At 47.3% G+C, this 20,251-nt stretch overlaps 1 long non-coding RNA gene across 1 annotated transcript; it reads right to left on the bottom strand.

Annotated features, from left to right (window-relative positions):
* Window positions 1-7,105: 7,105 nt before the first annotated feature.
* On the bottom strand, window positions 7,106-19,046 carry LOC122433052. The gene is made up of 4 exons (XR_006267014.1): window positions 18,818-19,046; window positions 18,255-18,733; window positions 16,500-16,782; window positions 7,106-12,687 (listed from the first exon to the last, which is right to left on the bottom strand). It is a non-coding gene; the product is annotated as an uncharacterized LOC122433052 (long non-coding RNA).
* Window positions 19,047-20,251: the final 1,205 nt, after the last annotated feature.

Here is a 20,251-nt window from a genome sequence, read left to right as displayed (position 1 = left end):
TGGTGACCGGGGGCTGCTCTCTAGTTGTGGTGCACGGACTTCTCACTGCGGCGGCTGCTCTTGTTGCGGAGCACCGGCTCTAGACCTGTGGGCTTCAGTAGCGTCACGCGGGCTCTAGAGTGTGAGTTCAGTAGTTGTGGCTTAGTTGCTCTGAGGCATGTGGAATCTTCCTGAACCAGGGATTGGACCCATGTCCCCTGCATTGGCAGGCAGATTCTTCTCCACTGAGCCACCAGGGAAGTCCAAGATATATACTTTAAAAACACAAAAACAAAACTGAAATATAGTTGACATATGACGTTATGTTAGTTTTAGGTGTAAAACATAATGATTCAACATTTAAATATAATAAAAAGTGATTACCATGATAAGCCTAGTAACCGTCTGTCACCATACGGTTACTGTAGTATTATTGATTATATTCCTTATGTTATATATTCCCTCCCTGTGACTATTTTAAAACCGGAAGTTGGTATCTCTTAATCCCCTTCACCTATTTTGCCCATCCCCCACCCTCCTCTCTGTGGACAACCACCAATTTGTTCTCTGTATCTATGGGTCTGTTCCTGTAGGAAGACTATGTGGATAGGGAATTGCAGAGTTAATGTTAGAGCGCAGGGTTCCTATCTCCAAGTTTTTCTGTTGATAATAAGGTTCAGATATCACTCCCAAGGAGTTCTGTTTCCTTCCATACCGATCTCTCAGCTCTTGCTTAACTGGTTTCTTTATTCTCCACCTAACTTACCATGTCATGCTTTTCTTCTTCCCCCCCCCCTTTTTTTTAAAAGCAAATCCTATCTTAGAGATCTTTTCCTTATTCTTTTCCAGACCTTCTTACTCCTGGCCCTCTCCTCTCTCTAGGTCAAATCATAACTTGCTCTTTTTGGAGACCCCAGCGTACTAATGTCTAACCCAGTGGTTCTCAACAGGGGAGATTTGTTCCCCTCAAGGGATACTGGGCAGTGCTTGGAGACGTTTTAAAAAATATCTTTTTGGCTACTTGAGTGGCATGTGGGATCTTAGTTCCCCGACCAGGGATCAAACCCACGCCCCCCTGCATTGAAGGCTCAGAGTCTTAACCACTGGACCACCAGAGAAGTCCCTGGAGGCATTTTCGACTGTCATAACTACAGGTTACTATTGGCATTTAATGGGAAGAGGCCAGAGATGCTGTTAAATATCCTACCATGCACAAGTCAGCCTTCCACGAGAGGGAATTATCCAGCCCATAATGTCATAGCGCCAAAGTGAAGCAACCCTACTTTAAGCCTACGCCTGGGGAGACGGCATCTGACTCCTGACCGGCTCTTTGTAGTTGGAGCAGTTGTGCCAGGCCAGTCAAGGCTGAATTGTTTTGAACTTGTGGTGAATGACTTGACAATCCATGGCTTTGTGGGCTACATGGAGGGGAGTGGCTTCCTGCCACACAGCCAAAGGATAGGGCTGTGAACCTCTTTAGAATTCCACGGAGATTGAATTATAGTTGCCAGGATCTCACTGTGGGACGTGAAACCCAACAGCCTGGGTGGGTCACAGCCTTACCCACATGCTGGCCTGAGGCTTCAGTGGAGTGCTGGAGTGACAGGCGTCGTGATGATGGTGGTGATGGTTTCTTTCCCCGAATACCGGCCATCTGCTGCTTGTCCAGCATCGGCTGCCTGGTGCTTATGTTTTTACTGCTGGGTTTTGTGGCTGTGATTCTCATGTGTGTGCTTTGCAAATGACCTGGTTCGGTACAACTTGGATGAGATGATGACTGACCGGGGTGATAATGGCTGGAAAACTATCTATACAGATGTCTTCCGCTTTCCGCCATACTGTGGTCGGCTCTGTGTTGAGTTTGGCGTGGGTGCCCAGAAGTGTGGGGCATTGATTTCCTGATCTTTCTCTGGTGAAATGATGAGAATTTTTTAATTAAAATTTTTGGCTTCACTGGGTCTTCATTGCTTTGCGAGGGCATTCTATAGTTGCAGCGAGTGAGGGCTACTCTCTAAATGGCTGTGTGCTGGCTTCCCATTGCAGTGGCTTCGCTTTCAGAGCATAGATTCTACAATGCCTGGGCTTCAGTAGTTGCGGTACATGGGGTTAATTGCCCCTCAACATGTGGAATCTTCCGGACCATGGATCAAACCTGTGTCCCCTGCATTGGTAGGCAGATTCCTTGTTGTTGTTATTTATTTACTTTGGCAGGCAGATTCTTAACCACTGGACCACCAGGGTAGACCGGTGATGAGAATTAATCAGGAATTTCTCTCAAGGGGTAGAAGTAAGTAGGTAGTTTGTTCAGAAAAGATTTGTGGATCTTCTTTTCCACCCAAGGTGAAGGGCAGACCTAAGACCATCACTCCAGCGGTGACAAGTGTTATTTCATTTTAGGTTTTCTGTACCAAAGAACTGGGTGAGATCATTTTACTGGAATCCTGGCTCTGGGAGAATTGGGCTAATTCCTCTGAAATTGGTGGAAGCGGGACGTGTGACCTAATAAACTTTCCACTACTACCCCCAGGGTGCTGTATGGCTTGGTGTGTGTATCGTCAGGGGGCCGTTAGCTTGACACCATCTAGTTGTAGGTCCCAATTTGCTGCTTCTCTGGCTACACGTTCAGCCATCTCTTTTGGCAGACGGTAGGCCAGCGTTGGATGTGGTTCATCAATCTCTCCATTCATCAGTCTCTTCTCTGATGAGGATTTCTGGTTCCCTGGTGGGTAGGCCTTGACGTAGGAACTTAGAAATGTCATAGAACCTGGAAGAGAGTCAGTGTGAGGCTTCCTGCCTGGACCCTCACATGCCTGCTGGCTTGTCCAGGATCCACCATCCATCCAATGTCTTGTTCTTTTATTAAAAAAATTTTTTTTGGCTATGCTGCTGCGTGGCATATGGGATTGAGTCCATGCCCCCTACAGCACAAGTGTGGAGTCGTAACCCCTGGATTGTCAATGAAGTCCCCAATGTTTTATTCTTTATTTTTTTTAAAAAATTTATATTTATCTATTTATTTGATAAACAGTGCCAGGTCTTATTTGTGCCAGGTCTTAGTTGGGGCACACGGGGTCTTCTTTTAGTTGTGGCATGCAAACTCTTGTTGCAGCATGTGGGATCTAGTTCCCTGACCAGGGATTGAGCCCATGTCCCCTGCACTGCAAGGGGAATTCTTAACCGCTGGACCACCAAGGAGTCCCTCCCTGGCTTATTCTTAAATAAAGTTTTTATTTTATAATAGTTGTAGGTTTATAGAAAAGTTGCAAAGGTAGAGAATTCCCATATGCCCACACGTAGTTTCCCCTATTATTAACATTTAATGGTGCACTTGTTATAGTAACGGAACAATGCGCTGTGTTGTGCTAAGTGGCTTCAGGCATGTCCGACTCTTTGTGACTGATGGACTGTAGCCCGCCAGGCTCCTCTGTCCATGGTATTCTCCAGACAAGAATCCTGGAGTGGGTTGCCATGCCCTTCTCCAGGGGATCTTCCCAAGCCAGGGATCAAACCCACGTCTCTTGTGTCTTCTGTGTCGGCAGGCAGGTTCTTTACCACTAGCGCCACCTGGCAAACTCCAATGAACCAATACTAACATATTAGTAAATAAAGTTCATACTTCATCTAGATTCCCTTAGTTTTTACCCTGTGTTCTAAGATGCCATCCAGAGTAATTGCATTTCTTCATGTTTCTCAGGCTCTTCTTAGATATGACAGTTTCTCAGACTTCTCTTGTTTTTGATGACCTTGACAGTTGAGGACTCAAGACACTTTGCAGAATGTCCTCATCTGGGGTTTGTCTGAAGTTCTTCTCATGATAAGACTGGGGTTATGGACTTGGGGGGTAAAGGCCACAGACAGAGGCAAAGTACCGCTGTCATGACGTCATATCAAGGGCATCTCCTCTCAACATGTTGAATCACTGGTGATGTTGACCGTCACCTGGCTGAAGTCATCTATGTCCGGCTTCTCCACTATGAAGTCCCCCAACCCGTCCCATTTCCACACTGTGCTTTTTGGAAGGAAGTCACTATGTGCAGCCAACATAGTATCCTTTTTAACACATCAGATCTTGCTTTTCCTCTTATAAATTCTCACTTATTAGAGGCATTAATTGCTACTGAGTCCATATTTTCCCAAACATTTGATTTTAATGTTCTTTACACCAATACCAAACATTTATATAGCAAAGATGAATAATAAAGGCATGATTTGAGAGGCTAGTTCTCTTAATACTTCTGAGAACTCAAAACTAATGTCCTAAGAAGGCCTTTAAATACCATAATAGCCATTTTTTAGGAAAAACTTAAAACCATATTGCAGCTATAAGACCAAGGGAATTATTCTGAATGCTTCCCTTTGTCTCAAGGAAAGTTATCAGAAGAAATAGGATCATTTCAGTTCTCTTTAGAAAGCTTATTTTAAGAAGAGTCTTGGATCTTAAATATAATTTCCTCACGACTCTCTGAAGTTCCAAAAAGGGAAGCATGATTGTTAATGTTATATTTGTCCCTTTGTCATAGACAGGGCTATTTTCAGACTAGATAGAATGATCTGTGCTTTGTGCAGACTTCACAGTACATTGAGGGCTGTGGAAGAACCACCCTGAGTGCACACGTGGCCATATAATAGGACTTGAAACATGTTGTTACGCTTGTGTAGTACTGAAGACCATCTGAAGTTTTCTATTTTTGCTCTTATGACCTACTTATTAGAACCATGAGTTGTTTGATGCTGAGTTTCTGGACATGAGTAGTTATTAAGAGAAAATATGACTTTTTTTTTTTTAACAAAATGGTTCCAGGAATACATTGTAGGGGAAAAGGATAAGTGTTTAAAATATATTGTTAAAATGCTCCCTGTGTTGAGAAACCTTTGTGCAATCCCTGACTTCATAATAAATAGGACATTTTGTGAGGATGTTCCATTGTTCTCCTTTTGCCCTTTTCCCTTTGATCAAATGCCACGGTCATATATGTGACTGGCCACATTGAGTCCAACATCTCTTGAGGACAGTGTTCCATCTCTGAGTGACTCTCACCAGCTCCAACTTACCCACCTTATTTTGACCCATGAGCATTTTGAAAAAGAAGAGTAATGAGGGAAGTAACCTTATCAGATATTGAAACAACTTATACAGTAAAATAATTAAGATAATGATGTATTGGTGGAGATACAGACCGATAAATAGATTCAAGAAAGAACTCCAATTCAAATGGAATTTCACACATGATAAAGGTAGCATTTCAAAACAGCTGGGGAAAGATAGTTATTCACTAGACAATGTTGAGAGGTGGTGGGAGGGAGAAACCTGGATCTTGACCTAATTCCTTACACATAGTATTGAATTCCACTTGGATCCAAAATTTAAACTTAATAAAATGAAACCATGAGATACCATTATAAAGAGTTAGCATTTTAACAGTTCTGGAATGGAAAAGGTATAAAATTATGCAACATTTAGAAGCTAAAAAACAAAAATGCAGTAACCTCTGTTTGATTTAAAGACACACGTGCATGCACACACACAAACTCAAAAGACAAACGCCAAATCTGAAAGGCTTTCTGCAACCTTTTCATACACGAAGGGCTAACATTTTCAGAGGGTACAGATGTTCTTTGAGTGGGGAAAATAAAACAAAAAGGCAAAAAACACAGGAAAAGATGCCTAACCGTACAGTCAAATGTAAATCATTTCTGTCCCTCTAGGCTAAAAACAATGAAACTTCTGGAGGTGAGAAGTTCAAGGCCACCTGGGCCAGGCACCTTCTTAGGTTCACTGTGCCCTCTTTGGCATGTGGCCGTCCTCCTCCACGTGTTTATAGAATAGCTGCTGTAGCTCCAGGCATCATGACCACGATCTGGCAGAAACAAGGGGGCAGGTAGGGAAAAGGCCAAAGGCTCTTGCTCCAGAGTCTGCTCCTTGTCACATGTGTTTCTTGGAAGCCCAATTCTGATCCCATCTCCTTTACTAGAACTGTCCTGGGGCTGCCTGGAAGGATGGGGAAGTGATTTTTTTTTTTAATTTTATACTAAAAAGTATACCACTTAGGGATTTTCACTAGGTGAACACGCCTGTCTGACCAGCACCCAGATCAAGAAACAGTGGCTCCTTGCAACTGCCCACATGCTCTCTCCCAGTCACTAGAGAAGGTGAGCATTTTTAATGGGCACCTTCGCACTGTGGCCAAAATTGGGTTAAGAAAGAAGACACCATGGAATATTACTCAGCCATTAAAAAGAATTCATTTGAATCAGTTCTAATGAGATGGATGAAACTGGAGCCCATTATACAGGGTGAAGTAAGCCAGAAAGATAAAGAACATTACAGCATACTAACACACATATATGGAATTTAGAAAGATGGTAATGATAACCCTATATGCAAAACAGAAAAAGAGACACAGAAATACAGAACAGACTTTTGAACTCTGTGGGAGAAGGTGAGGGTGGGATGTTTCGAAAGAACAGCATGTATACTATCTATGGTGAAACAGATCACCAGCCCAGGTGGGATGCATGAGACAAGTGCTCGGGCCTGGTGCACTGGGAAGACCCAGAGGAATCAGGTGGAGAGGGAGGTGGGAGGCGGGATCGGGATGGGGAATACGTGTAACTCTATGGCTGATTCATATCAATGTATGACAAAACCCACTGAAATGTTGTGAAGTAATTAGCCTCCAACTAATAAAAAAAAAAAACTATTAAAAAAAAAAAAGAACAAAAGAATATCAGAGACCAGCAGTCTGTCACACCCATCACTTTATATATTCGCCCCAAAGGCACTCTTATCATCGATCTACTCAAATTTTTCATTCTCAGTCCAAGAAATTTTATATTTTAAGAGACAATGGCTGAAATTTACATTTCCTCTAATTTCATAATGTGAGCCTGGGACCAGAAACACCTGGCCTGAATGGGAACTTTCTGCAGTCTTAGATTCATAGGCAGCTGCATCGAGATGGTCCCTGGGGGACACTGACCAGGTCTGAGTTTTGAGGTGTCCGTGAATACAGAGACATCCTGGAGAACCCGTCCCATGAATGGGATGAACATGAGAACATTTGCAATTCATACACATTTTTTAAGAGGTGAGAAAACCCACAAGTAAGATAGGTATGGCCAAATCTTAGAACAGAATTCAGAATTTATTCCTTATTACAGTACACATATTGGAGAAAACATCTTTCTTATGAAACAGAGGCCACTTTTCTCCGGGCACCCCACCTCCCCAACATTCTGATGTTCATCTTGGAGAGAATCCGTTTGCAGGAGGCATCCAGCAGCATCCTGATACCAGCTAATTCACATGCAGCAGAAACTCTACAAATGCCGTAACTGTAAGGGCTTTCGGGAAAAGCAAAGCCCATTCAACGTCAGAGAATTCACACTGGAGAAAAACCACATGCGCGTCATAGCTGTGAAAGCGCTTTTAGATGGTGCTCAGAGCTAATTAGACATCTGGGATTTCAGAGTGGATAGGAGCCCTGGGAGCAGAAGGGATGAGGAAGAACCTTCAATCAGAGTTCCAGCCTCGGACAATGTCGGCTGATTCACGGGGACGGGAAGCAGGCGTGTGTGCTGAATGGGGGAGGCCGTCCGGGGGAGGTGTGGGGTACACTGAACTCATTCACGCTGGAGAGCAGCCTGTGAGTGGAACCAACGTGGAGCATCATCTTTGGGGAATTTACAGGAAAGAAACACTCTTATTGGAAAGATTGTGGGAGAGCTTTTAGCCAGTAATCAGACTAATTCATTCTGGAGAAAAGCCTTGATTGTGGAGAATGAGGAAAAGCCTTCAGGTCTTTTCTTTATTGGATTTCAGAGAATCTTCAGTGATAAATGGGGAAACTTTGAGGAGGGGAGGGGGTTCAGGGTTTATTGTCAATTAAAGCATTAAGTAGGGGCTTAAACTTTATTGCTTCTTTCACTGCAACCAAGATTTCCATTTCATTCTCTGTCTCATAGAATATATATATATATATATATATATATATATATATTTATTTATTTATCTCTAATGACTTAGGAAGATAAGCTTATAAACTTGCTTTTATAAGCTTAACTTCTATTCCTGGTAGGTATTTAGTCCAGTTTTGCTGAATGAATGAGGTAATACAACAGGCAAACAGCAGAGTCAGCCTAGTCTGAACCTTCAAGGGCAGGACTCCATAAATTGTGGAGGGTGTGAAAGGACTGTGTGGAGGGGGCGAGGCTTACTGGCAGGATCTGGAGGTTGCAAATTCTACCCTAATTGCAACACATTCGTGTTCAGCCCCCATTAGCTTGAGAAACTTCTATGGGCCACGTCTCTTTACTGCTGAAGACTATTTTCAGATGGGAAAAGAGGGGGGCCAATTTTTTCTCCAGTTCTGAATGCATCTGACAGCTACATGAGGAGGATACCAGTTTCACTTTGTTTTATATTTAAAACTAGACATTTAAAGAGGAAGGGCTAGAGTTCCTAAGTTCAATTTCTCTTTTCATGAAGCAAGGGTCAGGCACATTTTCTTGTGTTGAAGCAACACAAAAACCACATAGTGATGAAAATTGGATCAGAAGAAAGCTTCATCTAGTCCTTATCCACCGACTGCGTTCTCACCTCCCAACCAAACTCCTTATCCCTAGCCTGGGATTCTAAGTCTTCTAGGAGACATCCTTGCTCTTGCCACTATATCCATTCCCCAGTTGAGGAAGAAGTGATTCAGGTCCTGTGCGTTTCTGGCTCCTGACTTTGCTTAGAGAAGATAGGAAGGAAAGGTAAAGAAAAAAGGGCCAGGTGGCAAAGGGACAAAACATGGAGAATGTGGGAAGTGGCCTCAAGTCAGGGCACCCTATTCCCCAAAGGACATGAAATGTCACTTAGGCTGGCTGGAGAGTAACGAAAAAGCCTGGTTTTCCATCAGTTAAGTTCTGGCTGCCATACATTTCCTTTATCTAGTACATGGGGCTCATAAAACCCTGCTGTATGACAATGGCCTCCTCTAGAATTCATCCAACCTAACTCACCATTTGCCAATTCCAGCTTGCTTCTCCTTCTGCCACGGCCTTCTGACCCATGCTCAGGCTCTGCATCCAGAGACTAACACCCACCCCCCACCCCTTCCATGCTGATTTGTTGTAAAGTTCCTCATGGAGCCGCAATTTAGAAGACCCAGGCTCATACATCTGAAACTGTCCTGAATCTATCTTTCCTCATCAGTGCCCTGAAGGCTCTGGGAATCAGAAGTGCTCAAGCTGCTTGCCTGTGTGGGCTATGACCAATCTTGACCTGTATTTCCTACCATACAATTAAGGTTTCCAGCGGCTAAATTGGGCTGATTTTCCATTTGGAGCTGTACCAAGAGTCGTGGGGGCTCTGAGGAGTTGATGACAGGGAAGTTCAGAGGAGCACCATGTTGGCTAAGAATGCCTTAGGCTGCAAATAGCAGAAATGTGCTTAGAAAATAAAGACAGTTCAATTTAAAGATCAGTAAGACTGGAAGTAGGTGGTTCCAGGCTAGGTGTGGTGGCTCAGCGGTATCACCGAGGTCCTAGCCTTTTTTGGTCTGTCTACTCGGCCAACCTTGGTATGTTGGCTTTCTCCCTTGGTCTTGTTGACACCTGGTCTCAAAATGGCTGCCACAGCTCCAAGTATCAAATCTCAAACATCCCTGTTCAAAGCAGGAGGAAGAGACGGGCCTCTTCATTCTCCTTTAATCAGGAAGCAAAATCTTCCCAGAAGGTCCCCCAGCCACTTCCCTGTAAGTCATGTTGGCAGAACTGTCGCATGCCTGATTCTGAGCCGACAGACAGCAGAGGGACTAAGTCAGGAGTCTGCTGCAATGATACACATGGGGGAGGCAGGCCTGGCGAGCCCTGGGGAGGCTCTAGGGCTGGCTCCTCTCTCTGCCTTTCCTGGAGCCCTGCCTCTAATCTGGACATCCTTTGTCTTCTTCCCAAAGAGGCTCATTAATCCCCCAGCGATAAGTATTGTTTTGCCTTTCTTCAATCTCCAACCTTCCACCTCAATGTACTTCTGGCCTTACTTGCCCTCGAGACCTCCTGTCACACACTGCCTATGCAGTCTGATTTGGAGGTTCAAATTTCCTAAAAGAGGAATCTGCCTGGCCTGACTGGCTTTCCAAATATTCACTGAGTCAGGGGACTTCAAAAGTTGTTGACCAGTGTACACAGATCCTGGGTCACTGACCTGCATGAGTGTGTGAGTGTGTGTGTGAGTGTGTGTGTGTGTGTTTGTGTGTGTGGTGCGAGGAGGACAGAGGCAGAGTCATGTGATGCAACACAGCCACCTGGGCTGAACGAGGTGGGGTATGGGGGTGGGGCAGGACAGAGGGCGTGGACAGTGGCTCCTGGAGCCCAGGGCAACAAGATAAGGAAATTAGGCCAGTCTACTAGAGAGATGCCAGGTGGACACAAGAGGGAAAAGGCCATTTTGCACATTTCAGTCCCGTTTCAGTGGTTGCCAAGTGGAGAAGAGAGGAATCCGGCTGGCAGACGAAATCAAGGCCCTTGACCTGTGGCTGCAGCTGAACCTGCCCAGCTGGATCCAGTTGTTCAGGTCACTCACTCTGAGGGCCCGTTACTTGACTTACAGAATGAACAACATAATCAGTTTCTTGAGTCTGCCCTGATATATCCCCTGAATTCCCACAGGAGAAATTCCAGGGACTGCTAGTAGGAAGCCAGGCTTTCTCATGAACATGGCTTTAATAGGGCCTGGCAGCATCTGGTACCCGCTGGACTTAGAGCTTAGAAACCATTTTGTGGCTTTGGCAGGCCACGGAAGAGACTGGAGAAGCAGGACTAACTCAACATGATACCACGTAACGGGGACAGAAAATGGACTGGTGATTCCAGCAAAGGGAGTGAAAAGTCCCACAACACGAAAATGAGAACATGCAAGACCTGGGAAGCCTCGCTCCTCTACTTCTTAGTTGCATGCCCTTGGGCAGGTTACTGCACCTCTCTAGGTCTTAGTTTCTTCATCTGTAACGTGAGGATAGAAACATCCCATTTCAAGGGTTGTTGGGAGGATTAAATGAGACCCTGTGTGTAAAGCACTAAACGCATGTGAGTGACTGCTGTCCTCAGAGCCTGTCACATGCTCGGGTGGGGCCGAGCCCCAGGGGAGAGCCCGCTGGCTGGCACCCATCAAAAGAGCTGGCGTGGCGTGGCGGTTCTGATGGGGAGCTCCACTGGGGCCCTCCATGGTGGCGAGTGGGGCTGGGGGTGACTGGTGCACCCCATGAAGCACTTGACAGCTTTCCTTCTAGTTTCTTGAGCGATTTCCTAGAGGCCTTTGGAACAGCTTTCACCCAGCCCCCCAGGAGTTAAGAGTCTCTAACTTCGCAGAGCTTACAGTCCCTGTCCCTCCAGTCCCCTCTCTCCCAACAGCCTTCCCTGGTTTAGCCATTTCAATCTCCTCTGCCTGTTTCTATCACTTCCTACTCTATTTGTTCCTTGGATAGGCCCTTCAAGGAGTGATCTGAGAGGGTATCTGGAGATCTACTATAAGTGACGTTCCAGCTCTAAACTCCCAGGACAGGAGCACAGAAATCCAGTGACCAGCTGTCCTCCTGCCCAGAGACCGCCATGTGAGCTCATGAGCCTCTGGTACGCAGGCAAAGAGGCGGCTGGCAAGGACCCTCCCTTTTTCTCCTTAATGCTCCATGATCTACTCATCCTTTCACCGGGTTCAAGGCTTTACTGGGTTCAAGTTTCAGCTGTTCAGAGCAGCCTTGCCTTTCTAGGAAATGCAGTTCTGATGGGCAATGCCAGATCTAGGGACTAGCTCTTATCATCTCCACCTCCAACATTTCTAACTTACTAGATTTTAAAGACATTTAGAAGAGCACGCCATGGCTATATAAATCCATGGATATATACACAGAGTCTGTCCCTGTTTTGTTTTGTTTGTAGGGGAGATAGAGATTTTGCAGTTGACAAAAGACAAGAGATGTTCCTGCATTTTGTGCTTGGGACCCAGCGCTCTGTTTTATGGTAAAGGATGATACATTTGTGGCGGCCAGCACAGGTGGGACCTTTCAGTACAGTCGCTAACATCTGTTCTCCTGTTACCTCCTTGCTGGTAACTCTGGTTGCTGGCAGCTACAGGAGCGCCCAGTGTCGGATGAATACCTGCTACGTGCCAGGTGTTAATTGAGGCACTATGAATATAGAGATGCTTCAGACATAGGTCTTGATCTCAAAGAGCTCCAAGTTCATCTTCGGGGTGGACCCTGAGCCAGCTACCCTTAACCAGGACACTAGCCAGCTCTCCAACATACTAATTTCTTGCTTGTTCCCACCTCCCCAGTCAAGGTCACTCCCAAGGTTAGTGCAATGCATGACAGCCAGCAGTGCCCCCCAGACAGAGCCAAGGGCCTCTGCCACCTTATGGACATCAGCGCTAATCCAGCTTTCAGGTCAGGGATGGGGGAAGAGGTGGCAATAAAGATGAGATCACCTTCCTCCTGTGTGACCCGGAAGAGAATGGCCGACAGCCATCCCCGAGAAGGCAGGTCATGTCTTCAGTCAAGGGTAAGCGTGTCTCCATGCGTGATGACCCTGAGCCACAAATCCATCTGTCTGCGTCCACAGCTGTATGCAGTCACCGATCCCCATGGCATCCCAAGTCCCTCGGCGCTCAGAGGTGCTGTGAGTCCAAGGGACACTGGGTGGTTCTTCCTCAAAGAGCTTTACATCTGTCTGAGGAGGAAAATGCATGAGAAGGTCAGGAAGGACCAGAGCTTGGCTGGGTGCAAGAGGGGGCTCGGGGCCCAGTGGACCCAGTGAGCAGAGTGCAGGCTGGGAGCCCAACTGCAGGCCCGCAGGGTCCCAGGAAGCCTTCATGGAAGAGGTGGGCTTTGGGCCGTGTTTGGCAGGTGGGAAGCACTCCTGGGGTAGCTTCTTGTGAGCCAGAACTGTGGGTGCTCCAAACACAGTTCCTCTGTTGCCCCCTTGGGAAACAGAGGATCCAACCAGTGGTTCTGCTTCTGGCTGCTGTAATCCCAACAGCCAGAGGCTCAAGGGTCCGTGCCGGCACAGAGCTACAGAGCTTGGTTTGCCTGAACGGAGGTGCCTGTGACACTCTCATTTCCGACGGCGTCAACACAGTGTGAGGCCAGGGCCACAGCGTGCTGTCGGAACCTATGCCCAGCCATTCTGCCAGAGCAGCATGGTGGGGGCTGTCCTGGGGGGACCGCCGCTCCTCAGAGGCCAGGATCTGGAGCCTTTACGCGGAAGGTAGCACGCTGGGACAGCACAGGCTCTAAGCCTGGCACAACGCACGTGGCCAAACACTTGCATCCGATTCTGGCAGAAGATCAATGAATTCACACGGCAGAGGAAATCTTTGAACATTCTGAATACGGGGAAATTTCCATTCATCTCGTAACTCATACTAGAGAGATTCCCCCATGAATGGCGTCAATGTAGGAAAATCCTCCGAGTGCGGCAGCAGCTATCAGAACTCACGGGGGAGGGACGGGGGCACGGACGCAGAGAGCGCGTTAACAAAGAGCTCAGCCTGGAGCCCAAAACACCGAAAAACCTGTATCTTCATTAGCGCAGTGGCGCTTTGAGAAAGCACAACTTGGCCGAGTCATTCTGGAGCTAAGTCTTTCACAGGTGATGAATCGGGGGTGATGATCAGTTCAGGAGAAATCAGCCCTCATTCATCACTCGAGGGCTCGGGCTGGAGAGAGGGCAGATGCTCATCGTGAATGAGGGGGACTCTTGGGAGTCCTCTGGCCTCGGGAAACTGGGAGGCCATGCAGGGCCCATGGGAGGACAGTCAGCGGTACCTCAGAGCACAAGTTGTATACAATGGTCATGGATGAGAAAGACATGGTGAGAGGGCCAATTTAGATAACGATTTTGTTGGAACTTGCACTTTTAGCACCTGTAATGGAACGACAGGCTTGGCCTAGAAGGAACGCAAACACCCTGTGGGGGAGGCTGGTTCGGTGACAAGGTCATGCACCTGCGCCCCTGGGGTCCACGTGCCCTTGGGGGACCTGGTGCCTTGCAAGAGACAAGCAGAGGGGCTCCCAAGCTCTCAGCAGTATACTTTCCCACAGGGCCTCCGTGTCCCTGTTTCTTCACAGTCCCGCCTCCTTCCTCTCCTGGCAGGCAGGTAAGTCCTGGCCTTGTGTCTGCCATGTGCCCACCTGACTCTGGTGTTTCCCAGGGGACAGCAGGCCACCTGCCCACGAAGAGGCTGGTGACCACCATTACCTTTGACAACTCACGAATGTGCCCCAGGGATGCTGCTGTACCTGGACCATTCATCCATCCATTCTACAAGTATCTTTCGAGCATCTGCTCAACTCTGTAGCTGGCACATTGTTTGTGCTGGGATCAAGGACAGGGGAGAAAGGAAGTGTCAGTCACAAGGGGCTTGGGCTACCCAGGGAAAGAGGGGAGTCAGGAAAACAGGAGTACCTTCGAGACTGCAGGGGTGTCTGTGTCCTGGCTTTCGGATGGGCCTTTGGAGAGAGTGCTGGGAAGGGAGGAGGAAGAATTCTGATCTAACGACTGCCTCCCACACGACAGGCTACCATGTGCTTCTCTGAGACCCCTGCCTGTGTGACCTGTGATCTTTACTTTGTAAAGAAAAGATGAGTGCACGGCTAGCAGGCGGCACAGCCGGTCTAGGTCTGTCTCACTCCTGATGCCACTGTCTGTCCATCAGCGCTGGGAGAGAAAGGGTCCTTTAGCACCACTGTTCCTTGGGTAATGTTTCCAGAGGCTTCAGGGACAGTGAGAGGCCCCTGGTGAAACAGGAAGAGAGGGGACGGAAGCGGGGAAGGGCATTGGCTTTTGTAGACTCTAGTGGGCAGGGAAAGACATTCATTCATTCACTCCTCTGTTCATCCATTAGGAAAATCTTCATTGAGCCCTATGGAGGGCCAGGTGCTGTGCTTCGGTGCTGGGGACGTGAGTGAGCAAGATGGACACACTCCTGCCTTCATGGAACTTCTAGGAGGAGGCAGGCGATCCAACAGGCTACGTGTTTGGAAAGGGGGAGCCCAGAGGAGAATCCTGACCCTTACTCGCATCACTGAGGCTGACTTCTGGGAAGGGGCGACATGTCAGGGAAGACCTGAAAGATAAGCATCAACCTGGTGTGTGCTGGGGAGCGTCTTCCAGAGAACGACGATGGCAGGTCTGTGGATGAGGAGCAGGACGGGACGGAGCTGACGTGGAGGGAGGGAGGCGAGGAGGGACCAGGTCACCTGGGGCTCCTAGAAGGCGCTCAGACTGGACCCAGCGAACAATAGGAAGCCGCGGAGAATGTTAATCTTGGGGAGGCCCTGGGCAGTCTTAGTCCATCCCTTCCCTGCAAGCCCGGAGAGGGCCGTCCAAGGATTCTTCACACCAGGGCAGATATAGTCGGTGTGTGGGTTCTGTCCTTTTTCTTCACTAACTAAGGAGGTTTTCCATGAGGCGCCGCTAGCAGAGTGAGCGATAAAGCTCGAACTAAGTGCCGGTGCCTTGATCCCAAGGAGGAAACCTTTGGTGCGTGAAGGGCGGACCTGAGAGTCCAACGGATCTTCCGGGCAGACGTGCGTGGGTGGGCACTCCCCTCTTGTGGCCGAAGCGGGTACTGCACCCGTGTTCCCAAACAGGCCCGGCTCTAGGCTCTCCCTGGGGAAGCCCGGAAACAGGCCGCGGCGGCGGCACAGAGCTGGGGACTCCGGGAAGTTTCCCACCTGAAACCTTTTTTTGTTTGTTTGTTTTTGTTTTGCTTTTTAAATGAGAAACCTGAACGGTGGAGAAAATGTGTGTGTATATATATATGTGTGTGTGTGTGTGTGTATATATGCTTAAAATCACTGGTAACGCTGAGTGTCTTTCTAGCATTTTCTTTCTAAGCATAAAAAAAGACACTCAGCGTTATCAGTGATTCTGGAATACGTGACTAAAAATTTTCAATGTTGTTTATATGTATTTTAAAACTTGGACGTGTACTACTTTTGTTGATTAGAGGGTTGGGGGGGGGGGGGAAGTATTTTGTTGTTTTTAAAAAGAGCAGAAGTGACAGAAAAGTGCCCCAAGAGGGGGGCTGAAGTGGAGGCCAGGTGGCTGAGAGCCGAGCCGAGCCACTGCCCCGGCAGCCCTGTGTCTTTCCGCAGCTGCAAAGCGCCAGTGTGGCTGCTCACAGAGCCACGCGGGGACCAGGCTGCCTGGGGGCTGCCCGCCCGGCCGTTTCTGTCTAGCTGAGCCCTTCGGCTCACACAGACCTGGGCTCCGGGTGCCTGCCCCTCTGTCTTTGTCTCACGCGCTTGCCCTTCTCCCGTCAGGGTCGCACCCTCCCAGTCTGGTCTCACAGTGGCCCCGACCGCCCGCCGGGTTCTGGGTGACCCGGACGCATGTTCCTCAGGCTCACCCTAGTGGATTCTCTGCTGTGTGAGCTCTGACGCAGGATGAGGGCTGGGTCGGCTCAGAAACTATAGAGCCACGCCTGATCCATCCACGGGGTCTCTGCCTTTGCCCGCCGAGGGCAAGGAGCTCACCTGGCTGGCTGTTCTGGTCTCTCTGGTCACCTTCCCGGCTCCTCTCTTGTCTCTCCTGCTCGAAACTCTTCTCTGGGGCAGGCCAGCTGCTCAACCTCCCCTCTGGGAGGTTCCCCGGACGCCGGTCTATGGGACTGGATCTGGGCGGAGGCCAAGGACACAGACCCCGCCATTGCTGGGGTCATTCATTCTTGACTGGAAAAGTCCCCAAGGAGGCTTAACTTGTGCCGTGGGAGGGTTATGTTTCAGATAAACTCTTCATGAGCTTAATTTCAGAAATGTTCTGAAATACACAAGTTTTTTGAAAAAAAAATAAAAGTCTCTTGATTATGGAAAATTTCAATCCCACTTTCTAGTTGGAGATACAATACTGTAGACTATTGTACAATATTACAACAAACTCTCATGTTCCCATCCCCCGACCTCCGTATTCATTTCCTGCCGTTCCTGTTTCTAGCTCGCCGCACCATACTTTTGTGTGTGTGTGTAGTATTTTTTTTTTCCCTTTCAGTATTTATTTATTTGGCTGCACTGGGTCTTAGCTGCAGCACATGGGATCTTTGATCTTGATTGCAGCATGAGAGATTTGTTTTAGTTTCGGCATTTGAACTTAGAGATCTACTTCCCTGACCAGGGATTGAACTTGGGCCCCTTGCATTGGGATCCTGGTTTTAGCTACTGGACCAGGGAAGTAGGGAACTCCATAGGGAAGTCCCTATGGAGTATTTTAAAAATAAATCTTAGACAGTATATCTTTTTGCCCCCCTGATATATAACTCAGTATGTATCTCTAGTAGATTCAAATTATATTACACTTGATGTTTTGGGGAATATATATAACAGAATAGTAATCTCCTGGACCTATCTCCATCTCCAGTAATTATATGGTGGTTTAGTCTCAAAGTCGCATCCACCTCTTGTGATCCCGTGGACTACATATAGCCTGCGAGGCTCCTCTGTCCATGGAATTCTCCAGGCAAGAATACTGGGGTGGGTAGCCACTTCCTTCTCCAGGGGATCTTCCCAACCCAGGAATTGAATCCTGGTCTCCTGCATTCCAGGAAGATTCTTTACCAACTGAGCTGGGAGGAAAGTAATCATGCCAATCTCCTTTCATCTACTGTCCCCTACCCCACCAGATCTGATGTTTTTCAAGGAAACCTCAGGCATCATTTCACCCATAAGATCTGCAGTGTGTGTCTTCAAAACACTTTTTCTTTGTAAAGAATAAACCCCAATAGCATTATCACAACTAAAAATTTTGAACAGTAATTCCTTAATATCATCCATGTTCACATTTCCTTGATTTAAAAAAAAAAAAAAATCTTCAATTGGTTGTTAGAATCATGACCCAAATCAGGTCTACAGGTTGCATTTAGTTGACAGTCTCTTCAGGTTCACTTCCCTCTTAAAATTTTTTTTCCCATTTTTATCTTGTAATTTGTTGAAGTATTTCAGCAGTTTGTCCTTAGTACGAAGTGATACAAGTGATACTTAACAGACGCTCGAGCGCCAACTCTGTGCCAGGCACTGTGCTTTGTGCTGGAAATAAAGGCGTGAGCAGATCCGGGGCAAATCACTTGACACTCTCTGGACTTGGCTACCCCCTTCTCTAACAGTAAAGAGGATTGGACTAGATGCTGTCTCTAAAGGCTCCAATCTGATCCACTCGGATCCCCCCTCTCATCACTACGATCCACTGTGTGAGTCTCCGCAAATTTCAACCAAACTTATTCCCAGGGGGCGGCCGCCCACCTGCCTGGGTGATCAGAGGCCAAGGTGACGGCGGGACGACGTCGCCCGGATGCCGCAAAGTCGTTCTGCCCGCGGTGGCCAGCGGCATAACAGCAACCCTTCTGACCTTGAGTACTGGCCGGCCCTGCCCAACTACACTTCCCACAGTTCTCTGCGGCCAGCCGGTTACCACGGAAACAGGCTGGGCTCGTCGGTTCACCAACCGTCGGGGGTCTGGGCCTGCGGGTGATCGTGTGCAGATGAGCCTCCACTCTCCGTGGCTTCCGAACGCCGGTCACGCGCCCTCGCCCCTTGGTTCTGGTGCCCGAGGAGGCCGAGCCATTTGACTGGGCCGCGGCCGTCGGGAGGCTGAACTACACTTCCCAGGAGCCTCCGGGCACACCCCGCTTCCGGTCGCGGGCCGCCGAAAAGATAACAAGGAGTTGTCAAGGAGACCGGTCCGGGGGTATTTGGGGCCCTTAAGTCCGTGGACAAAGGAGCTGGAGACAGAGAAGGACAAAAGAAATGAGGAGGATGGGAAAACTGGTTATAAAGCAACATAAGGTACACTCCCTCCTGTTTACCTTTTTAGTGTCCACGGATGCTCAGGGTCAACGCGGGCGTCGCACAGCCCTCTGGGAAGTGTGGGCGGTGCTGCCCTAAGGGCTATGGGAAATGTAGTCATTGATTAACAGCCACTACCTGGAGCATTCACAGTCGAGGATGTGGGATTGAGTCCTCCCTACCTCTCCCGTTTCCGCTCAAACACGTTTGTCTGGCCAATACTTACAGAATCTTTCCCTTTCTCTTCTTGCCAACCCTCAGTGCTGTATTTTAGACACACCCTTAAATCTATTCCCCGCGCGGCCACCAAAGTAATTGTCCCTGCTCGGCTTAGGACTCTTACACAGACAATAAAATCAAGTCCATGTTAACCGGCTGGCATGATATATTTGACCTCTCACCTATTGTCTCCCACAAGTCTCCTCATAGATAAGAACTGTTTTCTCTAGATTGTTCATCTCATTTGTGTTGATATCTTAAAGCCATTGCCACTTTTTTTCTTTTTTAATGCAGAGCACCACTTTTTGCTTTTAACAGTTGCCCTCCCAAAGAGGGTGATAAATTTCAAGAGTAGCTGGATTTGCAAAATATTCTTGAAAAAAGTACTTGAGTAGGTTTCTATCTGTAGAAACCATGTTCTTCATACTTTGATAAAATTAGAGTTTTATTTTTCCAAACAAAATATTTTATTACATGATCTGATTAACTCACACCTAGATGTTTTTCCAAGTCTTGTAAAGTCACCTGAAAGATTTATAAGATTTATTTAAAAAAAAAAAACAAAACATGATGGTTCTTACATAAATTACTTTACAAAGCTCTGATAAGACTCTAAATATAAAATAGATGTGTTTCTCCCCCCCGCCCCCCCAAACACTTTGAAAGTCTTAGGTTCTATATTTACGCTTGATCCAAAGAGCTGTAAGTGTGGAGTAAATCTGCCTGAGGCTTTAGAGAAAGGAGGCATACTTTTAAAGGCTATCAGAAAGCCTAGATAGGAATGAACTCTGTGGTGTAAAATGACAGATGAGGTGTTACTCACATCAAAGCACCAAGAACTTGCCTTTTGAAGTGGGAATACTTGGCAGACACAATATTTCCATTAGCTTTTAACTTTGGTAGGAAGAATGGCTCAGATCATAAACGTAGAGAGCTATTTACCTGATAAAGCAATTTAGAAGTCACAGTAAAAAATATGTAATCTCTTCTTAACATTCAAAAACAGAGAGTTTCCTCCTTCCTCATTTATTTAATTTCTTTGGTTTTGGTTTTTAAAACATAGACGCCTTCATGTCTTGCCTGAGGAAAGAGTACATTTGTTGAAAAAGCATCAGCCAAGGTCAGGATGATGCTGGGAAAGATTGAGGGCAGAAGGAGAATGGGGTGACAGGATGAGACAGTCAGATGGCATCACTGGCTCAATGGACATAAGTCTGAGCAAACTCTGAGAGATA

The sequence above is a fragment of the Cervus canadensis genome, chromosome 32 (assembly GCF_019320065.1).
Source record: "Cervus canadensis isolate Bull #8, Minnesota chromosome 32, ASM1932006v1, whole genome shotgun sequence".
Classification (NCBI taxonomy): Eukaryota; Metazoa; Chordata; class Mammalia; order Artiodactyla; family Cervidae; genus Cervus; species Cervus canadensis.
The sequence above is the reverse complement of the archived record's forward strand: the minus strand, read 5'-3'. Positions and strand labels throughout refer to the sequence as shown.